Here is a 6,073-nt window from a genome sequence, read left to right as displayed (position 1 = left end):
GACACATTCTACCAGTGTTCCAAGTTTCAAAGTGTTTCGTTAATGAAAAATGTGGCCCCCGTTTTAAAAAAGATCCCAATTCATATCAAGACCTGACGATCAAACTATAAGCGTCAACATAAAAATAAATAAAGACGGTGAGCTGGCAGAATCATTAGTACGCTGGACGGAACGCTTAGCAGTATTTCGCCTGTCGCTACTTTCTGAGTTCAAATTCCGCCGAGGTTGACTTTGTCTTTCATCCTTTCGGGGTCGATAAATTAAGTACCAGTGAAACACTGGGGTCGATGTAATCGACTAATCCATGCCCCCAAATTTCAGGCCTTGTGCCTCCAGCAGAATACATAAAAATAAATATTGATTCCTTATATTGAAACAATAAGGAATAAGCGATTGATCCTCAGCACTTGATAGGTACTTATATGATACATTCTAGGGGTTGCTACCAATTATTTCTTTTAGCCTTGATGCATTACGGTATATCTTAGTTGAAGGCCAGCCAGCCAGCCAAACATTTGCAATATAAACAGATGTTTACATATGTGCTTTGTACACAAAATTTTAACCGAATTACATAATTAATTCTCAGTCGTTGATCCTCGTTGCAACAATTTATTTGGTTAGAATCCTAGATTTACATAGGCTTATGTGTCATTCTAGCGAAACACAATTATGGCACTATATCTATATATATAATCAGATATAAAAATTTGACATTTTTTTTGGAACATGTTGAAAACTTTGGCTCCATTAATGGATATTCTATCGATGATTGCTGCAGTGACTTTAAAAGAAGTCAGGTTCAACAAAGAAGTAAGAGTAATCCAGTGTCAATCCAATTATTGAAGAGGAGACCACGACCCATTCATCCGAAATGCTTTATCTCTCAACAAGGATTCAGAACGCACAGGGAAGACTGAATCTTTAAAGCGTCGTTAAAAGCTTCGCATTCCTATTTCCGGTTTATATGATTGAAGCTTTATCCTACATCTGGCATACAGCAATTTGTGATAAATATGGACGTTATTCTGAAGGTGAATGTTTAGCAGGTTAAAACGAATGATTCTCGGCTAGTGTTTCTCGTGAGAAAGACGCGAACGATAAAGTCAATTTCGTAGAATTTGAACTCGGAATATAGAACGATGAAACACAATGCCTATAACCCTTTAATACGGCGGTATATCAGATTAAATGACTGACATCAATTACTATGTGTTGCTTAGTTCTTAAATTCTTAAAAACAAAACGACAAAAACATTGTGGAGCTGTGTTTATTTTCTAACGAAATTCCAGATAGACTGAGAGAATTTATTGTTGGCTAACCTAGGATTGGATAATGAATACATCTTCAGATTTAAACAAAGCGAGACGTATAAACACAATAACATTCATAGAGTTTGTTTTTGGTTTAGTTACTGATGGTAAATTGAAATATTACTTGTGAATTCATATTTCTCTCGAGGCCTAATATACTTTATATATTTTAAAAAGGTTAATTGTGAAATATTTTCGAGTTTATTGGTAAAGCGATCTCAACTTTTGTCTATTTTTTTCAGTGTTTAAGTATCACTTTAGCCCTACAAAGCTATAATCAAAGTTATACAACACTAAAAATAATATAAATAATTGTCGATTTATATAACTCACGAACAGCTTGGCGATGATGTTTACGGATATATTCTATCAATATTGAATTGTATTTTTACTTACTAATACAATGTTTTCAAAGAGTTTAGCAATAGGAAACATTTATAAATAATCTATACTAAAACTAATGTAACTTACAAACATCTTTGTCCTTATGACAAATATCAATATCATTATATAATTTTGAGTAACGAAAACAGAATTGAATATTCCCTTATATGGTCACACATTTATGGAATATTCCCTTATAAGGCTACACATTTAAAGGGAATCGATTCCAAAATATAACTATCCCTTACTACATCAGTGCAGTTTAAAATATAAAGAGACGTAACTAAATATCGTGGGGCATTTAGTCCGGCATTTAATCCGGCATCCTATTTCCTGCCAATTTACGACACAAGCATTATAAAGCGTATAATGACGCCGGTGAATGATTTATATATTTTGACTTATACATACCGTAAATATAATTTGTTCAACACCCGGATAAGTAGTTAATGCATTTCTGCTAAAATTCTGAAAATTTAAATGAAATAAACACGTATTAGAATATTTTTGAATTGTTAAATATAAGAAATGATAAAATTAAGAAACATTTTCAAGTTGTTTAATGTAAAGTTTACATTAAACAACTTAAAAATGTTTCTTAATTTAATACTCAATACTCAAGTGCTACAAATACCAAGTACATGTAAAATAGTTGTGTCTAGGGAGAGTCATTCTCTTTTAGTGCCTTATTATTTAACACACTCACTGGGAAAGTTTCCACTTATTTCTTATTTTTATTTTCCTAAAATTTTCGTTGCATCTTGCAACCTTTTCAGTAGTTCGACTATTGAAAAAGCTGCAAGATGCAACGAAAATTTTAGGAAAATAAAAATAAGAAATAAGTGGAAATTTTACCGGTGAGTGTGTTAAATAAGGCACTAAAAGAGAATGACTCTCTCCAGACAACAAAATATACTTCAACACACGAACTCACATCAAGAATCTTGCAAACCAAACCCCAAAACGATGTAAAATAGTGTTTTCTTTTAAAGTTTCATCAGACCTCTGGCACTCAACCACTTACCTACCTATTTCATCATAGCCATTAAACAGTAAAAGTTTGCCTGTCGTTCCCTATCAAAGAAAGGCGAAGGGTCGAACAGTAGCACAGCAAAAACAAAAAGAAAATTATAGTTTCTTCTGCAGGCGTAGCTGTGTGGTAAGATACTTGCTTCGTAACGGTATGGTTCTGGGTTCAGTCCCAGTGCGTGGCACCTTGGTCAAGTGTCTTCTATTACAGCCTCAGGCTGACCAAAGCCGTGTGAATAGACTTGATAGACAGAAACTGAAAGAAGCCTGCCATATACATACATATATATATATATATATACACATTTATGTGTGTGTGTGTGTGTGTGTGTGTGTGTGTTTGTGCCTGTGTTTTTCCACCACCACCGCTTGACAAACGGTGTTGGCGTGTTGGCGTGTTTATGTCCCCATAACTTAGCAGTTCGGCAAAAGAGAATGATAGAATAAGCATCAGGCTTTAAAAAAAGAATAAGTACTGAAGTCGATTCACTTGACAAAAAATTCTTCAAAGTGGTACTCCAGCACGGTCGTAGTCTAATGACTGAAACAAGCAACAAATAAAAGGCATTATGGCAACACTAGGAATCTAAAAACCGTTTCACCAACCAAGAATTAGCGTTTGATTTGAGAATTATTCTTAATAGCTTCGGAAACTGCAAAACTTCTGGATTTGGTAGCCTTTTAAATGATTGGTGGCTGCCATTTGGCATAGAGCATTGCTAGGTAGTGTCCACTCTCTATACCCTCTTATACAAACTGGACCAAGATTCATCGTCGTCATCATCATCATCATCATCATCATCATCATCATCATCATTATCAACAACAGCAACAATAACCCTTAGAATTAACTGTAGCTAGTCCTAAAACTCTAAAGGCCTTCATGGTGAACAGGTGACCGAGATCACAACATTTCCGCCACCCCAAACGGGGGACTAGTCCGTCACAGGACTACTCATTTACGGTTGAGTGGACTGGGACAGCGTGAATTTTACTGAGTTGTCCAAGAATACAACGCAATGACAGGTTCAGGAATCGAAACCCACAATCTTGTGAGCGTAAGTCCAACACTCTAACACAAGGCCACACGCTGTCATTTAATTACCTCCCCAATTACTTAGAACACATGGTTTTTTAATTAATGAGCTACTCTGACCTTCAGGTAAAGACCAGCGAATGCCACATCTAATAATTGATCCATCACTTGTTTGTCGTTAATCTATAAGCTACTCTCATGTGGACTAATTCACCATATTTTGGGGTTTGTTGAGTAATATCAACAGGGAAATTAAAGCTAATCAACCGCACAAAGTTGACTAACAAAATCCTGTTCCCTAATTGGTTCATTAATTCCAACTGATGACATTATATTGTTGAAAAATTGTTAAAATAAATAAGGCGTCTTTTCTCAAGAGTAAGGAGGCAATTTCATTTGGACTTATCGCAGGGCACCCACCTATGACATCGTGCGCATATTACGTAAGTTATTACGTAAGTTACGTCCCTCTTGAAACAGTTGTCGAGATAAGACTTTACATAATTCTTCTGTTCTGTATTCTATACACGATTATTTAAAGCTTTATCTACTTCGAATTCCCAGCGTAGCCGCAGCCTCAAGATTGAAACATATAAAAGAATATATGATTGTGGTTTCTAGTAACTCGAATAACCATCTAGAGGCTTCCTCGTTGGTTTGAAATTTTATTAGTAGGAGTAAGAGACATAAACTTGGTTGTGTGTTTAAGAAACTTGTTTCGCTATCACAAGATTTCAAGTTCAGTCCTACAGCGCGGCACTGTGAACAAGTGTCTTACATAACTTTAGACGGGTCAATATTTTGTGAGTGAAATTTGATACATAACAGTGTTGAAGGAAATTGGATGGAATGCTCGTATCTTCTGCAGCCTTAATTCATTAACCGGTGTAACACTACCACAACGGCTGTGAGTACCTGCAGGGCCAACTCTTGTATAAGTATTCGAACAAGGTCGCAGAGCTGAGAATAACCTTACCAGCCTGGCTTTCATCTCTTTGCTCCCACCACTCACGGAAGCCCATGGGCGCTGATCTTCTACTACTACTGACAAAGTCATTAAAGGTAGAAGTAGTAGTAGTAGTAGTAGTAGTAGTAGTAGTAGTAGCAGCAGAAGCAGAAGCGAAAACTAAATAATAATTTGTCTTGCCTTCGATCCTCAGTTTTTGAATTTTTATATTTTTGAGATGCTGTCGTAATATATGGTGCATCTTGGACACTCTTAGACCTAGCTCTCTCTCTAGTTCTGACCCCAGCTGATTTCTTCCAGAAAGATAGCAGACAGGAAGAGAAGAATCAACTTAAAAGTTGGTAATTTACTGACCTCGAAAGAATGAAAGGCAAATTTGACCTCGGTGGTATTTGAACTCAGAGTGTTGAAACGAACACCTCTAGGTAAACTATCCAACCTTAACAACTCGACCAATTCACCGCCTTTGACTTTATCGAGTGTCGAAAAGGTTTTATAGACTGCAAAATTATCGATGTATATAGCGAACGGATGAGGTGTGAGATGGAGTGATGTAAAAGTTATAGCGTAATGCTGTTTATAACATTGTGTGGAAACATTTTCACTATACTGATATAGTGTTTTATTAGCGTTTAATGAGAAACAAATGTGAATTCGGGGAGCATTGTTTAGAAACATACATTCATTCTGTTTATCTATTTTGTATGCAAATATAATGATTAGGTCGATTTTATTTACAGTTTACTCCATGAAATAGTCTTGAGAGGGAAAAAAACAACATCCTATAAAAACCGATAAAAAATCAAGTAATTCAATAATTCTAAGACGGAAATCAATCCAAATGTCATGTTTACTAGAATTGTCAGCGTCCTTAATATATCTATAGCCGTAGTTATGTGTTGATCGATGAAGTGGTAGTCAAAATATAAATGTACTTCTCTACTCACTTTCATACATACATACATACATACATGCATACACACATACACTCACACGTACATACATACATACACTCACACATACATGCATATATATGTACATGTATGCATACAGACACACAAACACACACACACATATGAGAAAAAGAGAGGGAAAAATCAGTGTATATGTGTGTGTGTGTGAGAGAGAGAGAGAGAGAGAGAGAAAGAAAGAAAGAAAGAGAGAGAGAGAGAGAGAAAGAAAGAAAGAAAGAAAGAAAGAAAGAAAGAAAGAAAGAAAGAAAGAAAGAGAGAGAGAAAGAAAGAAAGAAAGAAAGAAAGAAAGAAAGAAAGAAAGAAAGAAAGAAAGAAAGAAAGAAAGAACAAAAGAAAGAAAGAAAGAGAGAGAGAGAGAGAGAAAGAAAG

The 6,073-nt window shown here is 35.5% G+C and overlaps 1 long non-coding RNA gene across 1 annotated transcript in view; it reads right to left on the bottom strand.

Annotated features, from left to right (window-relative positions):
• LOC106879310 (uncharacterized) overlaps positions 1 to 6,073 on the bottom strand; it is a 125,060-nt gene that overhangs the window by 5,579 nt on the left and 113,408 nt on the right. The window contains exon 2 of the long non-coding RNA XR_008265588.1: positions 2,110 to 2,166. This is a non-coding gene — a long non-coding RNA (uncharacterized LOC106879310). The remainder of the gene's footprint in view (positions 1 to 2,109; positions 2,167 to 6,073) is intronic.

The sequence above is a fragment of the Octopus bimaculoides genome, chromosome 1 (assembly GCF_001194135.2).
Source record: "Octopus bimaculoides isolate UCB-OBI-ISO-001 chromosome 1, ASM119413v2, whole genome shotgun sequence".
Taxonomy (NCBI): domain Eukaryota; kingdom Metazoa; phylum Mollusca; class Cephalopoda; order Octopoda; family Octopodidae; genus Octopus; species Octopus bimaculoides.
This window is presented reverse-complemented; position numbering and strand designations above follow the sequence as displayed.